This window comes from Triticum urartu, chromosome 7A, assembly GCF_056163025.1.
Source record: "Triticum urartu cultivar PI428250 chromosome 7A, HENAU_Tu73, whole genome shotgun sequence".
Classification (NCBI taxonomy): Eukaryota; Viridiplantae; Streptophyta; class Magnoliopsida; order Poales; family Poaceae; genus Triticum; species Triticum urartu.
Window position 1 is genome coordinate 217,567,730 of NC_141879.1, and position 6,219 is coordinate 217,573,948.

Below are 6,219 nucleotides of genomic sequence, written 5' to 3' on the forward strand. Positions count from 1 at the left end.
TGCTGCGGCGACGGCGGGGATCGTTGGTGCCGCGGGGACGGCCCGTGATCATCGCGGCCGCCGCAGAGGAACGGGAGACACATCGATCGCCGAGGTAGGTCGTAGCTAGGCACTATCTACCTAGTGGTGATTGGGTTAAGCCTACGGGCTGGGAAGTGTGTGCTTAGAGCAAGCGAAATGATAGGCGAGACAAGAGAATGGCTTATGCAGGCTGAGATCGTACGACTTAAGCTAAAGAGAACCTGGGATGGGACCAACGTATGAAGCAGCAGAAAGATGCCGGGCTGGGCACCAATTATGGGGAATCTATGCCCTCCGTGCTTGACAAAACAGCTCCCGTCCTATCCTATCAAGTAAATTTCAGGCGCCTCACTGTGGGACTCCGGGCAAGAGAGAGACCTGAGTGTTGACTCCGAGTCTCCGATGCTTGTTTTTTTTGGTTGATGCAATTGGTTGGTGCGACCTGGTGTGCATGCAGTTTGTCAACTTCGTTCTTTTGCTCGCCAGCTGCTGTGCGTTACCATGATTGTTAAGGGCAAGGTTAACGAACGAGAGTGGATTTTCTACTCTCCCATGTACTACACCTGGGTGAACCAAAACAAAAAACAAAAAAACAACATCAAATGTGATCCAAAAAAATTAAAATTTTGCGACATCAAACATGATAAAATGTTTTAGATTCTTGCAAAATTTCATCCACAAATAACATTCGCGGAGCTATCATCCAAAAAAACAAACCTATGTACGCAAAAAGTGCACAAAACATCGACCAATGTTTTTTGTGTTAATTTGATAGAATCAATGGCACTCGTGGATGAAGTTGTTCGGAGAAACCCAGTTGGAAGGTGATCCAGATTATGCCAAAACATGTTTTGCAATACATGATATATTGCTTTATGTGTGTTCTGTAACACGTCATTATATTTTTTTTTGAGGGAACTACGACGGGCAAGGCCGGCCTGGACTCTTTATTAATTTTGGGGTTTTACAGAGAGAATGTACAAAGAAGGAGTGGGGGAGAGGGAGGGAAAATACAAAAGTAACTCTATGCTACATCTAGCCGGGACAACAGGATCCCCCCAGTCGAGCAAAGTTTGCTTTCGAGTAGCTTTAACACACCTGCTGGACCAGAGAAAAATGTCTTGGGCAGCACGTCGCAGGACAAAACCTGCGGACTCATCTTCGTTTCTGAAGACTTTAGAGTTTCGTATTTTCCATAAGCTCCAGAGGAGAGCCATAATAACTGTGTTGTTAACCTTGCAGCCAGGTTGAGGCCCCGGTAAATCTTCTATGGAGGCGCACACGGCAGGGTTGATATTAAGAGAGTCGACCATCCACCAGACCTCGGAGGCAGCAGAACAGTGGAGAAGCATGTGGGCTGTCAATTCTATGGTAGGACAGAAAGGGCATAGGTCGGAATCTGTCAAGTTCCGTCGGAATCGACGCTCATTGGTGAACAATCTCCCACGGTGCGCAAGCCAGATAAACAACCTGCAACGGTTAGTCGCATAGTTCTTCCCCCAGATAAAATCTGCGAACAGATCCTCCGGTCTAGAAGAGAAAGCAGATTCATAAGCATAAGCAACAGACAGGGGCTTGTCATTGATCCTACATACTCTTTCATCCGGTGTGTGCGGCATTAGGATAACAGGGGCTAGCAGGTCACGCATGGATTGTAAGTTCGCAAGAAGCAGCGTTGGACAAGCGCAGCTGAAGCGAGAGACGTAGGTCCGCAGCAGAGAGCACAAACGCAACAGAGACATTAGGAATGGTGGTGTGAGAGAAGAGGCACGAAAAGCGGACATCGAGGGTGACCGGGCCGATCCATAGGTCAAGCCAGAAAGCGGTAGAGATGCCGTTAGCAAGTCTGACGTGGGTGATCGACCGAAAGAAGGAGAGGCCGAAAGTTAGGTCTTTCCAGACGTTGGTGTGCATTCTAGAGCAGTCCCCAATATAGTGGCCACCCTCCCAACCGTAGGAGTTGGCAAGCCAAGATTCCCAAGAGCCATTGCCGGGGGAGTGAATTTTGTTAAGGGGTTTGAGGAGAAGGCAAATGTTGTGAGTACGTAGGCAGCGGAAGCCTAGTCCTCCCTCGGCCAGAGGAGCGCAGACATCAGACCAAGCTACCTTGCATTGCCCTCCATTGACATGATCGTCCCCGGCCCAGAAGAAAGCGCGACACCTCTTATCTATCTCTAGGATGGTACCCATATGGAGGAGCATAACACTCATAGCGTATGTGGGGAGAGCCTGGATAACATATTTAACCAAGACCGCCCGGCCTGCCGCGGACAGAAGGTAGCCACGCCAGCCTGCAAGCCGCTTTGTCGACCTTAGCGATGAGAGGCTGAAAGTCCAATAGGCGAAGTTTGTGGGTGGACAGGGAAAGGCGAGATACTTTTGGGGGAAGGAGGCCACCGGGCAACCCAACATGTTGGCCATACGGGCGGCAACGTGGGGATCGACATGGATCGGGGCGAATGTGCTTTTACCGTAGTTGATTTGGAGCCCAGTGGCTAGAGAGAAGTCATGAAGTACAGACTTAAGGTTTGCAAGGTGGTTCTCGTCGGCCTTGAGGATAATTAGGGTATCGTCAACATACTGCAGAACGGGACAAGGGGAGTTGGGGATGATGGGATGCTGTAAGAGTCCGCGGGACGCGACATCGAGAATCATGCGTTGTAGGACGTCGGCGAGGATTATGAAGAGGTAGGGGGATAAAGTCACCCTGCCGTTACTGTTGCTTGAGGCGCGTTACGGGGATGCTGTAATACGTCATTATATGTTGCTTGAGGCACGTTACTGTGAGTTCTTCCCCTCATGAGTTTATGCTAACGCCTATGAATGATCTAGCAAAGATTTGGCTCGGATTTCGGCTATGACTACGTTACCGTTTGTAGTGGCAACACTATGGCGAATATTATTCTGCTTTCTTTAGAAGGTGCGTGTAAGTGTAAGTAAATAATATTGATTGATGCGCTTAAAAAACAATCCTTGGTCCATAGTATTCAACATAAGCCACAACGAAAAATGTTAGTTTTTCTTAATAAATACTCTAATTTTTTGGCAACAAACATGTTCAATGTTCTACATACATGTAAAATTTTGTAGAGAAAAACATTCCTAATGCTCTAAAGCATGTTGGAGCGCTGATTTTTTTTTCTTTTTTGCCTGGATCTCCACGAATGTGATTTAATCACAACAATTTGCACACAGGAACACAACTAACCATTGTTTGCCGATTCTGTTTTTTTTAAGTACTATTCATAGAGGATCGTTTGAGCTCCGGATTAGAAGAGCATTCTCAGCGCATCTACAGCCGGACGCCTCAAACCCGCCTCATACGCTCGGACGAGCAACCCGGTCACCGTCCGGACACGTTTTTTGACCCAGACGGCCCCCTCAAACGGCCCTCGAACGCCTGGTCAGGGCTGACCGGCACCCCTCATATCCAGCACAAATATGGGGCGGATATGGGGGGGCGCCCGGCAGGCCCACCATGTCGGACCCGGCTGATGCTGGCCTACCTGATCCCACATAAATTCTTCCCAATCCGCTTGCCAGACCAAACCCTGGCCACTTCACTCCCCTCCCCTCCGCCACCCAATCTCGTCTCCGACTCCTTCCGGTCGTCTCCGGCATGGTGGGCAGCGGATCCGAGTCCTTCACCTCCAGATCCGCCGACCCCGAGCTCATCCCACACGCCCCCGAGGAGGAGATGGTCGTCCAGCTTTGCTACCTGTTGAGCATGTATTGGTTTTCCCTTGAAGAGGAAAGGGTGATGCAGCAAAGTAGCGTAAGTATTTCCCTCAGTTTTTAAGAAACAAGGTATCAATCCAGTAGGAGACAACGCACAAGTCACCTAGTACCTGCACAAACAATCAACAACCTTACAACCAACGTAATAAAGGGGTTGCCAATCCCTTCACGGTCACTCGTAAAAGTGAGATCTAATAAAGATAGTAAGTAAATATTTTTGGTATTTTTGTTGTATAGATTGGAAAATAAAGATTGCAAAATAGTAAATGAGATGCGATGAAAATAAAAGAGATGCAATATAATGAGAAAGAGACCCGGGGGCCATAGGTTTCACTAGTGGCTTCTCTCAAGATAGCATGTATTACGGTGGATGAACAAATTATTGCCGAGCAACTGATAGAAAAGCGCATAGTTATGAAGATATCTAAGGCAATGATCATGAATATATGCATCACGTCCGTGTCAAGTAGACCGAAACGATTCAACATCTACTACTATTACTCCACACATCGACCGCTATACAGCATGCATCTAGAGTATTAAGTTCATAAGAACAGAGTAACGCATTAAGCAAGATGACATGATGTAGAGGGATAAACTCAAGCAATATGATATAAACCCCATATTTTTATCCTCGATGGCAACAATACAATACGTGCCTTGCTGCCCCTACAGTCACTGGGAAAGGACACCGCAAGATTGAACCCAAAGCTAAGCACTTCTCCCATTGCAAGAAAGATCAATCTAGTAGGCCAAACTAAACCGATAATTCGAAGAGACTTGCAAAGATATCAAATCATGCATATAAGAATTCAGAGAAGAACCAAATAATATTTCATAGATAATATTGTTCATAACTCCACAATTCATCGGATCTCGGCGAACACACCGCAAAAGAGTATTACATCGAATATATCTCCAAGAACATCGAGGAGAACTTTGTATTGAGAATAAAAAGAGAGAGAAGAAGTCATCTAGCTAATAACTATGGACCCGAAGATCTGTGGTAAACTACTCACGCTTCATCGGAGAGGCAATGGTGTTGATGTAGAAGCCCTCCATGATCGATTCCCCCACCGGCAGATCGCCGGAAAAGGCCCCAAGATGGGATCTCACGGGTACAGAAGGTTGCGGTGGTGGAGAAGTGGTTTCGTGGCTCCCCCTGATATTTCTAGGGTATAAGAGTATATATAGGCGAAATAAGTACGTCGGTGGAGCTACGAGGGGCCCACGAGGGTGGGCGGTGTGCCTACCCCCTGGGTGCGCCCTCCTGCCTCGTGGCCACCTCGTGGCCTCCTCGTGGCGTTCCAAACTTCGACTCCAAGTCTTCTGGATTTCTTTCGGTCCAAGAAAGATCATCGCGAAGGTTTCATTCCGTTTGGACTCTGTTTGATATTCCTTTTCCGCGAAACTCTAAAATAGGCAAAAAAAAACAGAAATTGGCATTGGGTCTCCGGTTAATAGGTTAGTCCCAAAAATAATATAAAAGAGTGTATTAAATCCCATTAAACATCCAAAATAGATAATATAATAGCATGGAACAATAAAAAATTATAGATACATTGGAGACGTATCAGGCTTGCGCTCCACCGTACCCGGGAGGAGGCCCGCACATAGCTGCGCTTAGACTCCATCCGTCGGGAATCCATTGCGTCCATCAAAATGGTGCATGGATCCGACGCTAGGCCAACTGTAGCTACCTCGCCGGAGGCCATGCGGTTCGTCTGGCGTCCGAACACACTGGGGGACGTGCAGCCCCTTCATTGGCGTCCCTTCATCCGATAGTAAGAGTTGCTGGTGCTCTTCCATTTGGCCACTGTTTGTTCGTCCTTGACTCAGCCATGCTCCCTTTATCGTCCTTGTCTCCGATGCTGGTAAGCAACACTGCATGTCCCCTATGTTAGGTGCGTTGTTAGGCCGTTAGAAAAGGTGTAGGATCGATTTACCCATTGCTCAACGCACCCTCGATGTGGACTAGGTTATGGACGCATGGATGCGGCTGGTACTTCAGGCCGGAGCACTGATAGATGTGATTCAGGCATGGGTCATGTTCATGCACAAGATAGTTGTTCATCATGCTGAGAGACCTGTAATCAAATATGCTCCAATGCTTATGCGGGAGCAGGAGAGGATCTCCAATCTGAACTACATATACAATTGCAAGGACACAGAGGCTCTGTGGATGCTTAGAATGAAAAGAGCACTATTCACTATACTTGTTCAGACCTTCAGGCCCAGTGAGCTGCTAGAAAGATAGCATCCACACCAGTGTGGATGCGCAAGTGGCCATGTTTCTTCATATTGTTGGCCATAACCAGAGGTTCAGGGTTATCCACAACATGTTCTGGAGGTCAATGGAGACCATCTCAAGGTACTTCAGCAAGTGTTGTATGATGTTGGGGAGCTCATAGGAGAGATTATCAAGTCACTGATAACGCACAAGTATAGGGGATCACAACA

The 6,219-nt window shown here is 47.5% G+C and overlaps 1 pseudogene; it reads right to left on the reverse strand.

Annotated features, from left to right (window-relative positions):
* Nucleotides 1–1,423: 1,423 nt before the first annotated feature.
* LOC147959078 (uncharacterized) lies at nt 1,424–5,474 on the reverse strand (annotated as a pseudogene).
* Between the last annotated feature and the right edge of the window lie 745 nt (nt 5,475–6,219).